This window comes from Camelus ferus, chromosome 1, assembly GCF_009834535.1.
Source record: "Camelus ferus isolate YT-003-E chromosome 1, BCGSAC_Cfer_1.0, whole genome shotgun sequence".
Taxonomy (NCBI): domain Eukaryota; kingdom Metazoa; phylum Chordata; class Mammalia; order Artiodactyla; family Camelidae; genus Camelus; species Camelus ferus.
This window is the reverse complement of record NC_045696.1, coordinates 55,139,525-55,164,072: the sequence shown is the minus strand read 5'-3', so window position 1 is coordinate 55,164,072 and position 24,548 is coordinate 55,139,525.

Below are 24,548 nucleotides of genomic sequence, written 5' to 3'. Positions count from 1 at the left end.
TGAAGAAGGACAAAGTTAGAGGACTTAACCTGGCTTAAAAATTTACTCTCAAGTTACAGTAATCAAGAAAGTATGGTACTGGCAAAAGGATTTACAGATAGGTAATGGAATAGAATAGGGAGTCTAGAATTAGACCTATGCTAATAAAATCATTTGATTTTCAACAAAATCACCAAAACCCTGTTACAGGGAAAGGGAATTCTTTTTGACAAAATGTGCTACAACAAGTGGATATCTATATAGAAAAGATGAATTTGACCCATTTCTCACATCATAAAAAGCAACTTGAGATAAATCTTAGACCTAAACATAAAGGTAAAAACCATAAAGATTATAGGGAAAAACACAGGAAAATATCTTCAAGATTTCGAGAAGGGGCAAAAGATATTTTAGGCAGGATACAGAAAATAATAACCAAAAAGAAATCATTGATAAAGTTGATTTCATCAAAATTAAAATATTTCTGCTCATTAAAAGACATTATTAATAGGCAATCCACAGACCTGCATAAAATATTCACCATACATCAGACAAAGAACAGATATCCAGTCTATATAGAGAAATTCTGTTAGTAATAAAACTATAACCCAATTTTTAAAATGGGGAAACCATTTAAACAGATACTTCACAAAGAAACTCTATGAATGACCAATAAACATGTAAAAAAACACTCAACAGTAGAATTACCAAGGAAATAAAATTTTAAAAACATAGTAAGATATGCAAAACACCTACCATGATGGCTAAAATTAAAATCACTGACACCACCAAATGCTGGCAAGGATCTGGAACAACTGGAACTCTCATACATCATTGATGGGAGTGTAAAATAGTATCATTGCTTTGTCAGAAGGTCTGGCAATTTCTTAACATATATGTGTACTATGATTCAGAAATTCTGTTCCTACCCAAGAGAACTGAAAATATAGGCACAAAAAGAATTACATGAGAATGTTCATATCAGTTTTATTCCTAATATGTGAAATTGGAAACAGGTCAGTTGTCCATCTGCAACTGAATGACTAAACAGAGTTGGATATAGTCATACAATAGAATACGGCTTCGCACTAAAAAGGAGCAAACTACTGATACACACAGCAACACTGATGACTCTCAAAAGCATTATGCTTATTGAAAAAGCCTTCCCCAGAAGAGCACATACAATATGACTTCACTTGTATGAAATTCTAAAACGGGCAAAACTAATTTATGTGGCCAAAAATTAGAATATTTGTTACCTCTGAGAGAGGGGTGGGGATCTGCATGGAGAAACATTCTGGATCGTGATAGGCATTAGGGAAGTGGTTAACAACTGGGGGCAGTATACCCCGCTCCCCATTATTTTTGGCAAAGTCTGGAGACATCTTTGGTTGTCACAACTGGAGGAGGGGTGTGTGTGGTGCTACTGACACCTAGTGGGTAGAGGACAGGGGTGCTGCTGATCACCCAGCAACGCCCAGGGCAGCCTCCACAACAAAGAATTATCTGAGGTTGAGAATGGTGTCAAGGTTTAAAAACCTGAGTTAGTATTATGTAAGTGTATGCATTTCTTAAAACTCATTAAATGGTATATAAAAATTTTTACATTTCATTATATACCAATTTTTCCTATAAAAATAAAAGAAGCAAAACCACTTACTGATTCTAGTTAATAAACAAATGCTATTTTAGGGGTAGGGGTGAAATGTTCTCAGCTTTCTTTTTTCACCCTAAGAGCATCAAAAAATCACCTGGATTGATGCATGAATAGTTGGATGGATAGATGGATGGCTATGTGATAAAGTAGGTGTAGAAGAATGTTCATTATATAGTCTTCACGGTGAGTACATAGATGGTTATTATTCAGTCTGTTTCTAAGTTTGAAAATTTTCATAACAAAATGTTGTCATCTTTAATTTCTTCCTTTAACTCATCCATTCATATCCATTCTATCAATGCATCTTGCCTATTGTATTATCAGAATCTATCTGGAACCAGTTCTCATTTTTCATTGCTATAGCCATTCAAGTCAGTGTTACGGTACCAACAACTCTCACAACTGGACCTTAGCAGTAACCTAGTCACTGGTCTGCTTCTGCTTCCTCTCATGCTTTTTTATAATCTATGCTTTTGACCACAGCCAGTGAGTCCTTAAAATAGAACTGACACATCATTCTTCCTGTATTAAAACCTTCCAAACTAGCAGGTCACTGTGGTCAGAGTACAGCCTGCTACCTTGCCATGTCCCACGAGGATCTACTAGATCCAGCACTTGCCTACGTCTTGAGTGCCTCTCTGTGCAGCCGCTGTTCACCCTATCTGGCCACTCTGGCCAACTTCTGCTCTTGAGCCTGTCATGCTTTTCCCCACATCACACTTTACTCTAGCTGTTTCCTCTACGTGGGATGCTTTTCTCTGGCTCTTGCCAGGGATAGCTCCTTTCCTTTTCTTTTTGATTGAAGTATAGTTGATTTACAGCATTGTATTAGCTTCAGGTATATAGCAAATTAATTCAATTATATACACATATATATTATACATATATTATTATTACATATATATTCTTTTTCAGATTCTTTTCCATTGTAGGTTATTACAAGATAATGAATATAGTTCCCTGTGTTGTACAGTAATCTTTTCCTTGTTCAGGTCTCAGTTAATGTGCTACTTCCTCTCTCTCCACCTACACTACCCTCCTCCCATCAATTCCTTTCGCATCCCCTGTCTTACTTTCTTCTTAGCAGCTATTTGAATTTACCTAGTTAATTTCGTACTCTTCTTAGATTTTAAAGTCTAGGAACATGGGGATCATATCTGCCTTGTTCAGTTGCTCTACCATCAGGCACCAGAATGATGCCTGGCATGTATTAAGTACAACATAAATATTTGTTCTTTGAGTCAATGGTTGCATGATATAGTCAGAAGCTTGGTGACAGTTGTTTTTTTTTTTAAATCAGAAAAGCCCTAGAAATGCCTACAGACTGAAGGATGAGATTCCACAGGCAGTCTCTTAGACAAAAAAAAGCACCATATAGAGATTGATAGAGGAATATGACACATAGGATCGTAGAGCTTGTCCTTAGGGTATACACACCTCTGGGCTCAGTTCACTATCTTGATTTTTCATTGACTTGTCTCAGGAAGGAGGATTAGTTAACTGAATTATGGAATGTACTTCCTGATGATAGAATCCCTATAGCTATTAAAAATCATGTTGTAGAGGAATATTTATTGACACGGAGAAAAGTTCATGATATATTGCCAAGTGAAAAAGGCTTCAGAAGAATGTGCTGCAGATTATCTCTAGGCCACAGGGAACCCTGAACAACCTCATCCCTTTCTTAATAACACTCACCTAAGATTGTTAAGGGATTGTTTTCTTCGGCCTTGATCTTCTGAGGTCAGGCACCTTTGGTCCCTTTTGGAATCAGAGGGATTGTGTATTTTGAAAATCTTAAATTTAGAAAGGCCTTGAAGTAGGCGTAATTGGTAGGATGTTAGTTTAATATTAAGTGCCAAGAGTCTGCTAGGAACCAAGGAGATGGGAAAATTGACCAAGAAGGAGTTTGTGTTGTATTACATTGTATTATATGTCATGAATGAGTTTAATTCCAGCTGGGTCACTAACTCCTGTGATACAATAAGAAAGCTAGAGGGCTCCATTCTGAAAGTCAGTGGAGCGATTCATCTCTCTGAGTGTAACCAAGTTTTTCACCCTTACCTTTTTTATATAACTTGAATACAGTAATCTGAGAATCCCTCCTGTGTGACTGCAAGAATCCCATGCTGTGTCCAGTGACCACTGAGGTTTGCTAGAGGAATGCTATATGGGTTTCCCGGGGCTGCTGTACCAAAGTACACGCACTGGGTGCCTTAAACAACAGAAATTTATTGTCTCACAGTTACACAGGCTAGAAGTCCAAAAGTCAAGCAGTCACCTAGATTGGTTCCTTCTGAAGGCTGTGAAGGAGTCTCTTCTCCATGCCCCACTCCTGGTTTCTGGTAGCCCCAGGCATTCCATGGCTTATAGATGGTGTTCTCCTGTGTCTCAAGGTTGTTTTCCATCCGTGCCTGACTGTGTCCAAATTTTGCCTTTTTGTAAGGACACCAGTCATATTGTATTAAGGCTCACTCGAATTGTCTCATTTTAAATTGATCATCTGCAAAAACCCTATTTCCAGATAAGGTCACATTTACAGGTGGAGGTCACATTAGGTCCTGGGGGTTAGGACTTCAACATCTTCTGGGGTGACTCAATTCAACTCATAACAAATACCATCCTGGGTGTGGCTGTGCCCTGCTCACACCCACCCTCTGCTCTGGCCCCATCCCCAGTTGTCTTCCTACCACTTCTCCATGCTGTGACAGCTCACTTCTAACCACCAGCAGAAGGTTGTCATTTAAAACACTAATCTTGACTAAGATATGAGGCTGACATAATAAAAGTGCAGTGCACAGAAGGGAAATTTGAAATTGGATGTTAGAGATATCAGCTTTTCAAGGCCAGGGTCCACAACCTCTCACTGGGGTTCTGGCCATCTCTTGTCTTAACTCTTGGCCTTCTGCCAGACTGTGTGATTTGATCATCCTTCTTAGAAGAGTTTTCTCCGTTTCAGTTGTTTTCTCACCCCAGCCGAGAGCTCCCACCGGCAGAAACACAAAATCAATTAATATTAAAATAAATCCCTAAGAGATAGACCACTTTACACTTAAAACACTGTCGTGGTGTTAAAAAGGCTGCTGAACCCCAGGATTGCAGCATCTGCATTTCAGCCCTTGCCCTCCTTGTGAAGAGTGCGTAGGTACTTGCCTTCCAGCTGCATGAATGATCCTGCACAGAACTAAGAGGGAGCATCCTGTATGAATGGATTTGGAGCAGAAATTGCTATCGTGTTTTTATGAATAACACTATCATTTTTCCTTTTGTAACTCTGTCACAGAGTTAGTAGGGTCTCCTAGAGGAATTGGAGTAAGAATTACCCCTTGAAAGATGACATTTATTAGCTGGGTTCATAATTTTCTTTAAATTCACGTCCATATAAACACTGTGACGCGGCGTAAGTTGTGACAGAATTATTCAACCAAAGGACAGGTTAGCGGGGGCATGTATCCACTTGCCCTGCATGTGAGGGTGATGCCTGCACAGGCTGAGCTGCTTTCTATACAGAAGCGAAGGGATAGAAAGTAGATGCCATGGGGTACACCAGCTAGTTTTATTCAGTCATACTGTTATCTATCAGAGTCTATTAAACATTTCATTTTTAAGATCTCTGTTTATTAAAAGAAATAGGATTTAGTAGGCAGAGAAGGGAGATAGGGAAAACTAGTAGAAAGGACATTATATCAGAAGAAATCAAATGAGCATAAGTCTCAGAGATAGGAAAATGTATACCAAGCCCAAGGCCAGTGTGGCTGTTCCCTGCATGTGTCTAGGAATTCCACCTTCGCTCGGACGTTGACCTTCTGTCTGGGATGGGGAAGAGAGTTAGGGAGAGAATGGGCAGGGCTAGGGGCAGAGTGCAGGAAGACTGTAAGGCGGCATGAAGGACTAGCTAAGCAGCTGAGGAATCTACGAGATTCCCCCATAGAGTTGATGGCACTAGGTGACCAGTTGCATGGCTAGGCGATTGAGAAAGAGAATGGGCAAATGAGTAGGGTCTCTTTGCAGTTGGTGACAGTAGCATATATTTAAGAGTCAAGCAAAATTTTGCCACTCTAGGGTAGGTCACCCCAGCAGCCAGGTAAAAAATGCATGAAAATGTGGTTAACAGCCTGGAAGGCCAAGTCAGATAGATTGCTTTTGTTTTGTCTTGTTTATTAGCTGATTTTGGGGGGCCTCTTTGGGATCTAGACATAGGTTTCTCACATTTTCTTTCTTGGCCCAAATAACTGCCAACATAATGCCAGTGTTACCGTGGGCGCAGCAAGTTTTTAAGCTTGGTTGGCTCCTGACCTGAGGTAATGCTGATTTCCATTCAGCTTTCAGGAACCTGATGCTTTATAGCAGGTGCTGGTTGGATATGGACCTCTTTAGACCTATTTCAAACAGCTCCTCATGTGAAACCAGCCTCTTTAAGGGCTTGCTAAAAATATGAATACTTCAGTAGCCATTTCATTTTGTGCTTCTGATTTGACAGCTTGCTCCTCCATAAATTTATTTGATTTTTGTTGTACCTCTGTTGTATGGGAGGGGGTTAGAATTAATAACTATATTTTCGATGTAGAGAATATGAAGCTCAGAAAGATGAAGTAATTTGTCCCAAACTATTTGACTAGTATGCGGCAAAGCCAGACCTGGCAGACCGGTTTTAGAGATCCTGTTCCGTGACTCTTTGTGTGTCCAATGTTTGGTATATTCTGTCCCCTAAGACACTACATTTTTAAAAGAGATAATTTTTGAAAGAGAATTTTAGCATTGTATCAGTAAGAATATATTTTTTTTCAATATCAAATGACAGGAAACCTAACTCAAACTGGCTTTAGTAAAATGGAAAATGTTTTTGGACATGCACTTCTAGGGAATCCGGGATTCAATTGTGACTTGATCCAAGAGGCTCAAATTTTTCTCCATTTCCTGGCTTTGCTTTCTACCATGTTGACTTCATTCACAAGTTCCCCAGAGTAGCAAGACAGCTGACAGTAACTCCAGCCATTAAATGTTCCCATGTTTGTGTCCAGTGGACAAGAGAGAACACATCTTCCTGGCAGCTCTTGAATAAGCCCTGGGATTTATCCTGATTGGACCAGCATGGGCTGTGTGTCTGTCTCAGAACCAGTCCCTGTGACTAGAGCAATTTGGTGTGCTGATGTCCCAAGCTGAGTAACAGACTTCACTTCTGTAGGAATGGAACCATATATATGGACTGAAAGCGGGCATAGGGTGGTTCTTTAAAAATGTGGAGTGATAGTACCATTAAAGAGGGAGACTGGATGCTTGGTGGCCAAAGCCACAAATTTCCTCCATAAGGAGCCACTTAAATTCCTGGCTGTGTTCTCTAGTTGCTGGAGGAAATAGGACCTTTTGTTGAGAACTAAACCAGGCGGTAGCCCTCTTCACGCCATGTCACATTATAATACAGGGAGAGCCACAGGTAAATTATGAGGTAAAGTCTGTTTTATTGCACTGTAGTTCCCCATTCTGAACCCAGGTCCCCTAGACTGAGGCCACTGGGTGACTTGTACTTGGGTGGCAGTTAGCTGTGCCGGTTCTTATTAGCTTCCATTTAAGCCCCCAGTCCTGCTGGCCTCTCTGTCTCTAGCTTCGTGCCTGTTACACCCAACTTGTATCCTATGCTAAAGTTTTCCTACCACCCTGGTGCCTCTGGAATGTTCTTTCATGTTCCTGTGCTTCGCATGGGCTCCGTCTTCTCTGTGCTGTGCTTCTCTGATCGTTGGCTCCCTGACAGAATTCACACCTGATCAGGGCTCTGTTTCATGGTGATCTACTCAGTGAGCTTTTCTGATCCTGACGCTCCAGGCTGAAATCGTGTTCCCACAGAATCCCATACATTTAAAAAATAACATATTTATTATATTGAGTTGTAATTCTTGACTTCCTTGCCTATCTTCCTGCCCTAGAACTCCTTTAGGGTCACGACTTGATTTATTTGCCTGTAATCTGATAACTATCCCAAGACTGGTCCACAGTAGGTTCTCAGTATATGTTTACTAGATTGATGAACGGAGAAATGAATATGTGAGTGAATCATCAGAATAATAATTGGAAGGTATCAACCTCACTGTAGGGCCTTTATCATGTACTCCCCTTTCTGATATGAAAATGCAGGCAGATGAAGTGCTCTGGGGACACTCAACCAAAACCAGTGTAGGAAAAGGTAGCAGATAGCAATCTTAGGGGGTGAACGTCCCATGATTGTGTTTGTGGGAGAGAGTACTCTGCAAAGAACTTGCCACTTGCCATCTTTGCAATGACAATGAGAGCTGAAAAAGAGGCCTTGGAAAACTCAAGAGATCTGCAGCCCAATTAATGGCTGCGGCTGCTCATTAAGGTGGGAAACTTGCGCCCACACTGCAGCAGAAGCTGCCCATATTTGAGTAGCTTCATTAACTGCCTTTTCTCTCTTGAATAAGACTGTGAAGGGAGGTGGTGGTGTCACCTAACTGGAGATCACCAGCGAAGGCAGCTCCTATCTTGCAGGCCGTTATGAGAATATTGTGACCAACTTGTAGGGTCTCAGAATCACACAACGAGCAGAATGTATATAGCTGGAAGTCAAGCACAAAAATAATTGCATAAAATTGAAAAAAAGCGGCCTATGAGAAAAAGTTACAGTAATTAGCTTATTTCACCTGGAGAAGGAAAATACAGGGGAAATTTACTGCCTTAATAGGCTTTGAGTCCATGAAGGGTAATGCTATAGAATGGTGAATTTATAGTTGTACATGTTAAAGGATTTTTTCCTGTTGTCCTCTCTCCATTTCTTGCTTGATTTCTCCTCTGTGATATGTGATGAAAGATAATAGTGTGGTGACTTTAGAAAATGTATGAGAAGAAATACTCGGGGGCTTTGCAGCATTATTGCACTATCTTGTGACTGCCTCCCACCCTTCCCCCTCCAAAATGAAAAACACAGAAGTAACTATGCCACCTGCAAGAGCGCTTTCCTCTTTCACAGCCATCCTGTCGCCATCTGCTAAAGTCCTCACCCACCTGGGTAGTGAACAACATTAACTGTCTTCCAGAAATGCACAGGAACCACAGTCTTCCCCAAAATTGAGGGTAGGAGGAAGGAGACATTTTATAGCACTTCCAAATGAGCTTTTTACCCTGCAACTTGCCTGATGCCCTTTGTTAATCTACTGCACGTTCAACCAAGCTTACTGTCTAATCAGGGCACAGCTCTTGGGTTAAACAGAATCTTAGAATTTGTTGATTCCTTGGCTCTCTTCTTTGAAACTTCTAATGCCTGTAAGCGACTCAGGGGTGCTGTCCCTAAAGCTGAGAAGACTTTAGAGGTTTTAGAAGCAGCCACAGGGATTTTCTTTGCTTCAGATCAGGAAAATTTCTTCAGCCAAATCATGGCTTGTTCCCTACATGTAATTATGACGAGAACATGGTTCTCCTTGCTGATATTAAACAAGGGGCCCCATGAAGTTTCCGAAGAGAATTGCCTAATATTTCTCAGTAATATTTTGGGGGCAAGGAAATTGTTCCTTTTGGAAAGCTGTCCTGTATGTTGCAGGATGTTTTCCTTTCCTGGTTTTCATCCCTTAAACGCTGTTGGTTCTTCCTGTTGCTGTGGCAACTCCAAGCACCTCCCCGCCTCCATTTTTGAACACCCCCTAAGAGAACACTCCCTGTTGAGAACTACTGAGGTTGTCTTTCCTCCTCACCTTTTGCAGTTTCAGGAAGAGAGAAGAGAAATATTGAGGTTGTCTTTCCTCCTCACCTTTTGCTGTTTCAGGAAGAGAGAAGAGATTTAGCTGCTGCTTCCTGCTCAGGTGAAAAGATTCTGGTTTGTGTAGCTCCCAAGTATGTGATCAGGGCCATCAACTACCAGAAGGAACTAAGGTTATGAAAAATTGAGAGTGTATCTGGCAGAAGCACTTTCTCAGGCTAGTCTGTCTCTTTTACTTTCTCTCTCTCCCACACGCACACACATACAGCTGAATCTAAAGTTTATAGTGATCCACGTAAAGCAGGAAACAGCCGAGAGGAAAAAGAAGGCTTGATTCAAACAACCAGCTATCATCAACCAGTTTGAAATATTAATAGCCATTGTTTGCTGTTGGTCTATGTATACATATTCCCCTGATAGTTCATTCTGCATTTATATTATTGGATGTCAGTTGACAATACCTGCGACTAGTTTGGGCTACTATTTTCATTATTTATTTATATATCATTTATTTGATTATTCATTCATTTATTCATTCACCTTTTGTGGGCAACACCCTATATTAATAACAATTGACAATCCAGTTGGGATTTTTTTAATCAGTTAGCCTTGTACATTTATACGTATCTTTATTAGATTCAGACTCTCACAACCAGCTTATCCCTTTCCTTATGAGAAAAAGCTAATGTTGACTTCTATTTCTCCTTCCTGAAACAACATTCCTTTCATAAAACAAGAAAATAATGAGTTAGTACAGCAGGCCCTTTTAAGGCTCTGTCTGCATAGATGAGTTGTGCCATTCAGTGGCTGATTACTAGGCAATCAGTTGTACTGCATAGTCAAGCCGATTCAGTTGGCTTGGCATCTAGAATAATCACTTGTTTGGTAATTCCTCTATTGTGCGGCAATCAACAAACATGGGTTGACCATCAGAATGTTCAGTCCAATAGACTTTATTGTCTCTTTTCCACACTGAGCTGTGACATTTGTGATTCCATTTGTGATTCAGAGCTTTTTTTAATCAACAACTACAAACTCATTTGAATATCTAGCTATGTACCGCATACGGTGTTGACTAGCGAGGACACAAAGACAAAGGAGGCAGCTGTTGTGGATAGACAACAGGCTTAGGAGTCAGAAATAAGCCTTCAAATCCCCTGAGCTCTCTGGGCAAGTCATTTAGCCTCTTTGAACTGCAGTTACTGGGCTACGGTGAGGGTTAACACCACAGCAGAACACTGCGCAGGGACCAAGAGAAGCATTCAATAATAGCCATTGCCATTATTACAAATAAGACACAGCTTCCACTCTTGAACTCACATTACTCATTGTAATTATGCAAAATCATTAATTCTAGGTATAAGTATTATCATGTATTATCTTAATTTTAAAAATTAAATTTAAAAACCTGCTAAATTTAGCTTATTTAATCTATATTGAGCCACTGGGTAGCTACACTTCGTATCCAGACTTTTTCCTTGATATCTGAAGACAAATTATAAGTGCCATGCAGACCAAACTTGACCTTGCCACAGCTCTCTTCAGAACATTATCTCACAGTTGTTCCAAATGCTCTGGGACTGAGTCATCTAATGTAGCTTACAGGAAAACAAGCTGTGTGTTACTGTAGGCGACCTTAATGATGGGGAGTTATTTAAGAATCCGGTGTTCACCACTTCCAGTTGAAAGTGCATGAGCAAATTAGGAAGACGATATAATTATATATACCAAAATTAGGTTAACATAGATGCTCTAATAGCTCAATGTGACCACAGACCAGGCCTTCGAGATCAGAGTGCTGCCCCTTTGTGTATACACACACAAAACCTCTCTCTCTCTCACACATCTATGTGAGGTGTGCCTGACAAGCTTAACTTTATAGTAGATTTTATGTGTCTGTTGTAGAATAGTGATTATTTAGTTTCATAGTTGCTTTCCATCCTAGAAGGGAAAACCAGTTCCCTGAGGTCAGTGGCTCTTCCCATTAAGAAATATTTTGCAAAAAACCATTCTACAACTTAGTGGCTTATAATATCTGTTCTGCTCACATGTCTCCAGTGTAGGCAGGGCTCAGCAAGGATAGCTTATTTCCTTTTCACTTGAAGTCAGTTGGGGCAGCTCAAAGGCTAGGTGCTAGAATCATCTAAAGCAGTGGTTCTCAACTAAAGGTGACTTTGCCTTCTCCCCAGGGACGTTTAGCAATATCTGGAATCAGTTTTGATTGTCACACTTTGAAGGAGGGGTGCTACTGTCAGCTAGTGGGCAGAGACCAGGACCTCTCTGTATATTCACGTGGAGCTCTCTCATGTGGTCTCTCCACTCTCCATGTGGACTAGTTTGAGCATCCTCATGGCACGGTGGCTGGCTTCCAGGATGGGGAGTGTCCTGACTGAGAGAGTAAGAAGGAAGCTGAACCCTTCCTTCTTACTAGCCTAGCCTCAGAGGGCAGACATCATCTTTCCACTGTGCTCTATTGGATGCAGCCATCACAAAATCCAGCTCAAGTTCATGGGTGGGGACATGGGCCCCACCACTCCATGGGAATTGTGTCAGTAAATCATATTGTAAAAAGAGCAGAAAGTGAAATTTGCCACAGGGACCATGTCTCATTCTTTGTATCTTAGCAGTCAATGTGAGGCAACAGATGCTCACTCTGTGCATTTTTGAGTTGTATTAAATTAAGTAAATTTGATATATGAAATATATGATCAACAATGAGGAGATTTGGCATAATACATAGCAATTTTCCACAGAGTACCTTTAAATAGTGACTTGTTCCACGTCATTATAAAGTATGATTTAATTATGAAAACTCCAACTGGCATATATCTTCATCTGGTTGTTCAGTAATTCAGTATTTATTGAGCACATACTGTAGGCAAGAGTGTGCAGGGTGCTATAATACAAAGATGGGTCAGACATAGGATTGCCTTCAAGTCACTCACAGTCTAGTGGGGAAGGTAAACAACATATATCAATCACTCTCATGCAGGCCAGAGCTCATGAGAGGCACAGGTAGTATGCTCAGGTGCTATATGAAAACATGCAGCTTTTCAGAAATAGAATGTGTAGACTTTATTAGGGATGCTCACTTTAATGAACACTAAATCTCTTTACTTCCTCACTCCACACTTCTATAATTGCAAGGGGAAATCGGCAGAATTTCATCCAATTTTATAATATTCAGTCGAAGCAGTCACCTAAAACATGACTGAGGGCCATCTGCTGTTTAGCTGTTAAGTCTGTCTGTCTTGGTCGGAGTCATTTATTGCTATGGGAAGGCATATCTCTTCACAAGGATATGGTGAATCATCTTACTGCAATTCTAAGACATTCCAATCTGAGCAATGGAGAAAAGTAGAAAGATTACAGACATCCATATTGTCCTAGGAGAAAAGAAAACACCTGCTTAATAACTCAGTAGCAGTGTGGTATATCTACCTTGTGAAATATTGAGGATCTTCAGCGATGTTTCTGGAAGTCTGTGAGCATTGGTGCCTCTCTGACTTAGCATTCCAAAAGCAAGAACTGGGGGCTCATACCAAACCCACTACTTCTTGGCTCTCAGACCATATAAATTTGTTAATCTAGTTTATCCCATCTGAAACATTAATATGCTTAAAATACCATTGTGAAATACATGTGGTATTTGAAAGAATAATTAATGGTATTTTAAAAATTGCTTATGACATTTTATAAAATTGTACATCTATAATTGAGAGAGAAAAAAAGTCTAGTGACAAGAAAACCAATTAAGAAGCTGTAGTATCATCAAGGAAAGACATAGTAACCAGCAATAGCAGAAGGAGTCATAATAGCTAATATTTATTGAGTATTTGTCATGTGATTGGGACTGTATATGGCTTCATAAGAGTGTCTGTGTTAATACACAGAACAATCATTTGAGATAGTTACTATTATTTCCCCCATTTTACAGATGAGAAAACTGAGGCTTAGTATGTAGTAATCAGTAGAACTAGAATTTAAGTCTACCTGAGCCCATTTTTGCAGTACATCATTTAAGCCATTTTGCGCATTGTACCTTACATAAGGGAGGACGTGGTTAGGATCAAAGGGGAAGAATCTAGATGATTCAGTTAATATGATCGGACTTAGAGGGAAAGGAGGAGTGAGGCATCTAGGCCAACACCAGATCATAGCTTGAGTTTGGTGAACTGGAAAGTACAGTTCTCTTAGAGTGAAAACTCAAAACCACTGGAATTGGTTGAGTGACAAGTTCAGTTCTGAGCTTGCTGAAAAAAAAAAAAGAGAGAGAGAGAGAGAGGGATATCCACATGGAGAGGTCCAGTAGGCAGTTGTATATATGGTTTGAAGTTCAGGAAGAGGCCACAATAGGAGCTATATATTTGAATATCATCAGCCTACATATGGAACATTGAGAATGAGGAAGAATGTCCAGGAAGAATATGAAGCTAGGGAAATAAGGAGACATTACAAAACACAGTTAATAGAATTTGCTTTACTGGGTAGCGGAGTTGTCAAAAGAAGTTTCGGTTGCTGGCCAAAAGTTGCTCCTAATCTAGATGTGGAGACATAGCAAGGCTATGTGGAACAGCTTGAGAATGGTTACCAGAGAGACTGCAAAGGAGGATAACACACCTTTCAGGATTAGAAAAGAAAGAATAGAATGGAATAGGATTTATTTCAGAGGACTTCCTGGAGCTCAGATCTGAGCTGAGTTCCCATGAGCAGACAAGAGTGGGCAGGATAAGCGGGGGACTTAGTGAGGCTTGTGGTGGGGGTCAGGGAAACCTCTCTCCCTGCCCCTGCCCTCCACCTTTCCTGCAGGGAAGAGACATTGACATCTATCTCACTTACAGCTCATGCTGTAAGGCTATTGTCTTTAAATCTGGTGCAGGAGACTGGATGTCTGTATGATGTGCGGGGGGAGAAGATGGGTATAAGATAGAGCGAAGACAAGCTGGAACCCACCCGCTCATGGTTCTCCCTGCCTCTGACCTTGATGGTGTGATTGTCCACGAGAGCAGCTGGGGTCTCTCATCATGCAGCTGTCTGGCCCATCTGGCCCAGGAGTTAGAGAAGGTGAGGAGGATTCAGGGGGAGGAGGAGCAGTTGCAGCCCCAGCTGCTGCCCACACCCAGAAAGTCAATCAGCTGGTGAGTGACAACATGTGTGAGCTACAGGATGGCGGCTACTTCACATCCACCCTCCAGATCTCGCACCGAGTCTCCAGTGGCCCAGCCTAACGAGAAACCTCCAGGTAAGGACATTCTGTGAAATGTAGTTCATTCTACCCGAGCTGATTCATTGCAAGGCCCCTACACCATGTGTGAGGGTGACCAGGTGAGAATGAACAAGCGAGGTGTGAAACGAGCCAGCAGGTCAGTTTAGCTCAGTGCTTGAAGTTTGCCTCTCATACTTTCCCATGTATTAGAAACACCAGGACGACTTGATAAAACCCAGAGTTTCTGATTCTGAGGTCTGGGGTGGGGCCCCAAAATGGCATTTCGAATTCTTAAGAGATGCTGACATGGCTGGTCCAGGGACCACACTTTGAGAACCCCTGGTTTAGCTGAAACTCAGAGGCCTCATGAAGCTTTAGTGAGAAACAGAAGTGAAAAAGAAAACATAGCAAAGGAATAGTTAAGAAAGTATATTGAACAGTGAACAACTGTTGGGTGATATCCAGCATGACAGGACATCATTATGTGACTGAACAGGAGGTTGACTGGCAACGACGGTGATTCCCGCAGGATGTGTGCTTGCTGTGTGGGAGGCACCGCTTCAAGGGGAGCTTGGAAGTGAGGAAATACATTGCAAGATAGTTTTATAATAGTTTAGTGATACAGGATGGGGAGGGAAGTGACTGTGGAAACAGAAGGAAGGGATACCAGAGTGGAAAACTACTTTGGATATAGCTTCAGATTCCCTACTTCCTCAGTCCACCCACAATATGGTCTTATGTCTCTTCTCTTTATGTCATCAGAGTCCACTTAGAGGGACCTCAGCATTTAATTTTTGTCTTTTATAACTTTTTTTGCTGAGTGTATTACCAATACTTGTGCATTGTAGAAAATTTAGAAATCAGGAAAATATAAAGAATAAAATAAAATTTGCCTTTCAGGCCAGATATAATCACTGTCAAATTTGGGGTATACTCTCTCTTCTATTATCTTCTGAGTATATGTGTGTTTATATATTTTATTTTGCTTAAAATTGGCAAACTTTACCCTTGATCACATATGATTTGATCTCACCTGGGCAGTTAACTGAGGGGCACGTTATTGGTGTGCCAGCCCTCGCTGTTTCTGTCATTTTCATCTCCCTGAATGATCACCATCTTGCCTATTCATACAATTCACTGCTGGTGACATAATTGTCTGGGGCTGTCTGCAGCTTGTTAATAGCTTCAGATTGATGTTTTCTCAGACATCAAGTGCGTGGGGACAAGAGTGATAGACCAGGTCAGGTGGCAAAGTGTGGGTCTGGGAGCCAGTGTAACCAGGCCCCAGGCTTATACATGTTATCTCATCTGGTTGGTCTGTACAGAATCCCTACAAAATAGAAATAATAGTAAGAGTAACAGTAATAGAGTAACAACGGGAACAATTAACGTTTATTGAATGCTTACTGTGTGCTAAGGTTTTTACATAAGTTATCTCATTTAATTTTTAAAACATTGAGGTGAGAAAGATTCTGTTACTTTATCCATTTTGCAGATTTTGCAGACATTTTGGCTTGGGGAAGTTAAGAACTTGGTGAAAAAGAGATTGATACCTATAAACTAAGTGACTTGTCGAAGATCAAACATGCTGTACGTGATGGAGCCTAGCTTAGAATCCAGGTCTTGAGATTCTCAGTATTCCTTTTTCTTGGGGGTAGGATATAGCTCAGTGGTAGAGCATATGCTTAACATGCACAGAGTCCTGGGTTCAATCCCAAGTACCTCCATTAAAAAAAAAATTACTCTTTCTGCTTTATTCCATTGCTCTCCTGAACAAATTTCTCAATTCTTTCTGATGCTGACCACAGCTTAGAAACTCTGTCTTTCCTGTGTGTGTTCCTGATTTTGGATTTACAATCTCTTCTGATCTCACTGTCTGCTGGTAGTGTCTGTATCAACTCAGATTCAAATGTCTGCACTTCTGACCCCTTCAGTCTGGTAACCTGACCCCTGAGTGTGGCTTAACTCAGACTAAGCCCTCCCTGGGGCATCAGCAGGAAGGCCCCAAACCTCTTCACCTGACATTGCTGAGCTAATGAGAACATTGAAGGGCGGTGATAACTTATTCTGAAGCCACTGCCTAAGTGCTCAGCGGGATGTAACAAGAGCTGTTTACTTCTGTTCACTGGCTCAGCAGCCACCCAGTGCCATCTGTCTTCTCCACACTCTGGCTCCTTCTTCCTCTCGCTGCCCTCCCTCCACCAGGCCCCCTTCCTTTCCTGTGAAGCACAGTGCTGGGTCCCTTTCCCCTCTGCATGAGGCACAGAGGACACGAAGAACCTCCATCCCCATGTGGTCCATGGTCTGTTCTCCGTATGTAGCAATGAGCTATTTTTACATCTGTTTCCCAGACAAAATATAATGTGAAGGCAGGAGGTAGGTTTTCAAAACAAATAGCTTGCCTTCACTTATTTTTATATAAAAACAGATTTAGGATGTAATGGTGAAAACCTGACATTTCTAGCTTGAGCTCTCTTTATCAGGAACCTCTGCTTTTCAACTTTTAAATCTGCCGAATAATGCATGTTCTTTCCCTAAATCATGCATTCAAGGCAAAATTTATTTTACTTTGTATTTTTGCTTTGCTTTGTTTGTTTTTGGTTCATGTTCTCTAATTATTACTCATTTGTAGAGCTTTCCTTGGATCAAAGTTTAGCTTATTTTCTTGTAAGTGACCCAGAAATGTGAATTAGCTCAATAAACTGGACACAAAGCACATGTATATCCTTCAGAGTGGCACAATCACTTAGTAACGTCTCAAACTAAATAGAGAATTTTGTTCCTGATAAGATGTCTTCATGTCAAGGCACATTTTTATTTTATTTATTTGTATATATGTGTATATATATGTGTGTGTGTGTGTGTGTGTGTGTGTGCATGTGTATATACACACTAAATGTAATATGTGTAATGCAATATCTATAATATATTGTATGTAATGTACATATAGAATTATATATAATTACATATAACATTATATATATATAACTATGTATGCTACATATAACTATATGCATACACGTATGTAAAATACCAAGAGGAGAAGCCATTCATTTTAGCAATGAGCAGATATAGAGAGGTTTCACAACAGGGATGGGGGCAAACACCTGATGGTAGGCATTGAAAAGATGAAAGGGTGGTGAGGAAATAGAAAATAGCCAGTGGGTATGGAACATTTATTTGAGCTGAGCAATGTGAGAGAGGGGGAAGGGAGAGAGAGATGGAGAGACCCTGAAGTCCACATTCCTTCATTTGTCATTGGAGGTTCTTCATGTCCTAATCTCATTGTGCCTTTTTGACACCCTCACCTGCTTTTCTATGTGAATTCTCTGCTTAGCTTGACTCCCAGTCCTCGTAGGTTTGTGCATGTCAGTCCCCTTCTCTAGAGTGCCCCCCACTTTGATAAATCTAAAATCTGCTCTCCTTTAAACCTCTGTCTCTTCAACGTCAATTTCTTGGCTCTTGTGATCCTTAACGACTTCTCTCTCTCATGATTCAATACTACTCATTTTGTACTTATATTTTATCTTTGTGATGAGTGGACGGAAAAGTTATATTCCGAATTATTTGTAGCATGGGTGAGAAAATAAGCACAGACATATTTGGAACCCTCCCCAGAAACAGTCCATTTTATGTTATGATTTGGAAATAATTTACAAATTGTTTAAGATTGTTAACCCTAAAGCATAACTAATTTAAAATAGGGAGAATTCTTGAAAAATGGAAGTCATGTAGTAATGTTCACTTGACAAGAGCATTTAATAACTGATAATGAATACTGGGAAAAATGAGTTGGGAACAAAAAACTTGGTAGTCTATCTTCTGGGCAGTTTAGACCCTAATCCTTTATTCCTTAAACAAAATTTTCTCTTTGTATAGAATAATACATGGCCTTAAGTAAGAGGACCACAGTGATCATGTAAGACCCTACAAATAAATATTTTAAATTGAAGTATAGCTGATTTATAATATTAGCTTAAGGTGTACAATGTAGTGACTTAATATTTTTCTAGATTATACTCCATTTAAAGTTGTTACAAACCAATGGCTATATTTCCTTGCACTGTACAATGCATCCTTGTTACTTATCTATTTTATATATACTAGTTTGTATCTATTAATCTGTTATTCTTATCTTGTCCCTTCCCCCTTCCCTCTCCCCACTTGTAATCACTAGTTTGTCCTCTATTTCTGTTTCTGTTTCGTTAGATACATTCATTTGTTTTATTTTTTAAACTCCACATATAAGCAATAATGTAGAGTATTTGTCTTTTTCTGACTGACTTATTTCAGTAACCGTAATACTCTCTAGGTTCATGCATGTTGCTGCACATGGCAGAACTTCATTCTTTCGATGGCTGAATAATATTCCATTATATATCTCTATATCTATCTATCTATCTATCTATCTATCTATCTATCTCTCTCTCTCTCTCTCTCTCTCTATCTCTCTATCTATCATCTATCCAAATATACCATATCTTCTTTATCCATTCATCTATTGATTAACACTTTTGTTTCTTCCATATCTTGGCTGTTCTAAATAGTGCTGCTATGAACATTGGGGTGTGTATATCTTTTTGAATTAGTGTTTTTGTTTTCTTCAGATGTATACCCAGGAGTTAGAATAGCTGGATAATATGGGAGTTCTATTTTTAGTTTTTTGAGGAATCTCTGTATTCCATTGTGACTCTGCCAATTTATATTCTCACTAACAGTATACAAAGTTTCCCATTTCTCTCCATCTTCACAAACATTTGTTATTTGTAGTCTTTTTGATGATAGCCATGCTAACAGGTATGAGGTGATATCTCATTGTTATTTTGATTTGCATTTCTCTAATTAGCGATGTTGAGCATCTTTACACGTGCCTGTTAGCCATCTGTATATTTTCTTTGGAAAAATGTCTACTCAGGTCTTCTACGCATTTTTTTAATCTGATTGTTTCTTTTCTTCGATATCGAATTGAATGAGCTACTTACATATTTTGGATATTATCAGTCATATGATTTGCAAATATTTTCTCCTATTCAGTAGGTTGTTTTTTTGTTTTGTCAGTGGTTTCTTTTGCTGTGCAAAAGTTTTTAAGTTTAATTAACTCCCATTTGTTCATCTTTGCTTTTATTTCTTTTGCCTAATGAGACAGATCCAAAAATATATTGCTATAATTAATGTCAAATAGTGTTCTACCTATGTTCTCTTCTAGGAGTTTTATGGCTTCAGGTCTTCCATTTAGGTCTTTAATCCATTTGAGTTTATTTTGTAATAATGTGAGGAAATGTTCTAATTTCAGTCTTTTACATGTGGCTGTCCAGTTTTCCCAGTGACACTTATTGAAGAGACTGTCTATTCTGCATGGTACATTCTTGCCTCTTCTGTAGTAGGTTAATTGACCATAGGTGCATGGGTTTATTTTTGGGCTCTCTGATCTGTTCCATTAATCTATGTCTGTTTTTGTGCCAGTGTCATGCCAGTTTTAACTACTGTAGCTTTGTAGTATAGTCTGAAGTTAGAGCGCATGGTATCTCCAGCTTTGTTCTTTTTTTGCAGGATTTCTTTGGCAATTTGTGTTCTTTTATGGTTCTATGTAAATTTTAGGATTATTTATTCTAGTTCTGTGAAAAATGTCCTGAGTATTTTGATAGAGATTGCATTAAATCTGTAGATTGCTTTGGGTAGTATGGCCATTTTAACAGTATTAATTCTTCTAGTCCAAGAACATGGGATATCTTTCCATTCCTTTATATCATTTTCAAATTCCTTCATCAATATTGTACAGTTTTCAGCTTACAGGTCTTTCACCTCCTTAGTTAAGTTTATTCCTAGGCATTTTATTATTTTTGTATGATTTTAATCAGAATTGTTTTCTTGCTTTCTCTTTCTGATAATTTATTATTAATGTATAGAAAAGCAGCAGGTTTATGTATATTAATTCTGTATCCTACAACTTTACTAAATTTATTTATTACTTCTAATACTTTTTTGGTGGAAGTCTTAGGATTTTCTATATATAGGATCATGTTCATCTGCAAACAGTGACAGTTTTACTTCTTACCTTCCAATCCGAATGCCTTTTATTTCTTTTCTTCACTGATTGCTGCGGCTAGGACTTCCAATACTATGTTAAATAGAAGTGATGTGAGTGGGCATCCTTTTGTCTTCTTTCTACTTTTAGAGAAAAGGATTTCAGCCTTTCACTGTTGAGTATGGTGTTAGCTGTGGGTTTGTCATAAATGGCCCTTATTATGTTGAGATGTGTTACCTCTGTACCCACTTTGGTGAGAGTTTTTATCATGAATGGATGATGAATTTTGTCAAATGCTTTTTCTTCATCAGAGCATTTATATACATATATTTTTACAATGTTTTAGTCTGAGGAATTGCCTAAAGTACCATAATTCCTGGACAAGACCTGAGACAAGAAAATTGTCTTCAATAGTCAAGAAATACTATCATAATACTAATAATGGTGACAAATATTCAATTCTTATTTTTCAGGCCTTGTATTTACATGAATTTTCTCACTTAATCTTCAAATCTCTGAGCTACATATGTACTACTATTATTCTCATTTTATAGAACTTCTCAGCATTAGGTCAGAATAGGTTTGAATGCAAATATGAGAAAACCTTAAAATAACAGTTAAGTAGTTAGCAGCATGTTTCTCTATCATGTAAATGTGCAGAGATGTTCACCAAGGGTTTGGATGGCATTTTGTGACTCTGCTCTAAGTCTTCAGACACCAAGACTTCTACTGGTTTCCCACTGGATGTGACCGTCAGCCTCGTTATTCAGGGTGAGATCCATGTTTTAGGTAATAGAATTGAGGGAAGGATGAATACAAGGGGAGAAAAAGTATATTAACTCCTTTTCAGGAAAGTTCTCAGAAATTGCTCATAGGACACTTTCACTTAAACTGGACAGAATTACTCATATGGGATATGTAAGGAATCAGCTACAAGGCAGCCTAGGGAATGTAGTCTATATTCTGGGTGGCAATGTGCCCAGCCAAAAATTCTGTTCTTGTACAGAACGGTGGGAATGGGTACTGGAGCATGAGCAGGCATTCTTGCCAAAAACAACCAGTATGTGGCCGGAATCAAAGCTGATCTATCTTCTCAGCACCCTTGTGTTTGAAGGTGCCTCTTAAGCACCTAGAGTCTTCATGATAAATGTTTAATTTGGGAAAAGAAGACAAGATGAAGGGCAGTGTACTCATGGTCTTAGCTAAATGTACTTAGTAACCCACCAGGCTGCTTTTTTTGATCAAAGGCTTTAGGTCACCCAGGAACTTAGGGTACGAATTGAAAGCTCCCAGTGCTCTTATGCAGGTCAGAAATGAGACTCATCGTGACTTATGTCTTACTCTTTTTCTGAATCTGATTTGGCTCTGGAGACCAAATAGTGGTCATACATTTTTCATGTTCCATTATCATTTATGGTGAATCACACAATTGGTTTTCTAATCATTAATAGTAAACACAATTGCACTGCTCAATTTCATGCTAAACAAACTGTATTGCACACAGACAAACAATGTAATTTCTAACTTATATCTGTAGACATATTAAGTCTCACACAGGAAAAAAAAATCCGATTTTACCTTTATAGAACTTCAGAAGGTGCTTTAGAGATCTTTGAGGCTGGTCTTTAACAATTATTTCTCTGTAAGTAAATGCCGTATATTTTAATGTTGTGTTCACTTTGCACTGCTACATTTCCAGTTACCTGGTGCATTCTTTTGTTTCTCTGTTTATTTCAGGTGAGTTTTAACCCCCCGGGTTAAGAAGGTAGACTCTGAAATAAGAGTCTACTTTCACTATTTTCTAGCTGTGTGACTTTGAGGAGGTTACCTAAGTCTAAAAGCCTCCTATTCCTCATCTACAACAGAAACACTTGCTAGTGTTATAAGAACTAAGTAAGAATATACTTTACGAAATATACAGAATAGTACCTGGCACAAGTTATATGTTATTTTTAATTGTTATTTTTTCTTAACTCTCTTTCATCTTGCTTTTATATCCCATTCCTCTTTAGCAATGAGTAGCTTTCTAACCATTGATTATTCTGGACACCCATGAAGGTCACTCTTCCTGGCCAGCAAGCCAGACACTTACTAACCAGTCTGGTCAATAGCATGTACTGGCTGGGGACGCAGCACTCAGCCCAGTGAGTCTTTTTTGCACTGTGTGGGAAGAGCGAAGTCTTGGGCATCACTAGGACCTGGTTTGACTTCTGACTCTACATCTTATTAATAGTGTTACCTGAGATGTATTCCTTGTGCATTCTGAGCTTCTGTTACTTCACCTACTAGACAAGAGTGATGATCACATCTCATTTGCAAAGTCATAGGGAGAATTAAAGATGGTAAGCATAAGTACCTAATACTGGTACCCAGCTGTAAATATTATCAGTGCACGGTATCCTTGGGGTAGAGGGAACTAGTTGGGCAAAATGGGTTGGGCAAAAACAAAGTAAAGGAATATGGCCAATGGCAATGGGTTGCCACAGAAAAATATTTCAAGTTAGAATTAGCCCAGGCTGAAGAGGATTCATAGTTTCTTCTGTAAACACCCTGGGAATTCTGCTTTCATTGAAACTGTCAGGAAGGCTAATAGCAGGGAAATGTGTTTGCAGCTTGCTCTTAGAGCTTCCCACACCTCTGCTTATTTGCTCCTCTTTCCTCTAACAGGCCATTCCCATTCTCTCTAGAGAACTGTGAAGATACTAATCCTGTCTGCAGAAATCCCTTTTTAGTTTACAGATCATAAAAAGTGTGAGATTATCTATGGCTGGATACACATAGAGACGCTGTGTTGTAGAGGAGTGTGTATTGGACTGGGAGTTGACGCATTTGGATTTCTGTTAACGGCAAACTGTGTGACCTTAGATAGGGCCATCATTCTCTCTGGGACTCCACTTCTCTGCAGTGAAACTGAGAGGCAGAAGCAACCATTTGTAAGGTCTCTTTAGCATCTGAAACTCGAAAATGGTGAGATTAGTTAAGTAACCCAGATTTTTGACTTGCCAGAAGTATTTCCTAAATCACTGAGTTTTCTTGTGCTGGTGGTTATTCTTCAGTACCTGTTGGGTGATCATAACTGGGTTGCAGGGCTTGCCAGAATTTTCTCTCACTGCCACTGGTGCTGTCAGCTTTCAATTTCTACATGAACAGCTTCTTTGACTATCTTGATGGCAGTTCAGAGTTTACCTTTGTTTAAATCATTACGAAACTTTACAAAAAGCCTTCCAGACAGATGCATCACCATTCACTAAACCCAAATTCTGTATGCCTTAACCCAATACAAACCCTATTTTCCTCTTTCCTCGTCCATCCATTCATTTCCTCATTCACTCACTTTTTCACTCTTTCCAAAAACTTTATTGGATGCCTGCCATATAATTATGTTCAAGATGCGGTGTGGGTGCTGTCTCTGTAGGATTTTATAAACTGGTAGAGAGCAGGTAAGGCATTCATATCTCAGTGGATCTCTAGGGCCCCAGAAGCAGATTAGCATAGTAGTCTTTAGTAAAGGCAGATTTCAGTGAAATCAAGAATGTGTACTCTTGGGCAAATCACTGAACTTCTCTGAGTCTAAATATCTTCATCTGTTAAGTAGAGAGGAAATCACAGTACTTTCCTTGCTGGTTATTGTGAGCATCAAATGAAATAATATATGCAAGAGTTGCCACAGTCCCCAGCACACAGTGTTGCTCACTTATTATAATCTGTAGTAACCTGTAAACTTGGTGAAACACACATTTAAATTTTACACTGAATAAGGTGGATGTATGCAAGTCACAGGGTGAGTAAGCCCAGCAGTTTCCCCCAGTGAGATAATAGATTTTCACCCATTACATGCACAGTAATTCATTAAGGATCTGAAGTGGGGGTGGGCACTAATACTTATTTTGCACTGGACTGGATTTTTCATAGAAATTGACAGGCTGATTCTAAATTTAATACAGAAATACAAAGGACTTGAAATGGCCAAAACAATTCT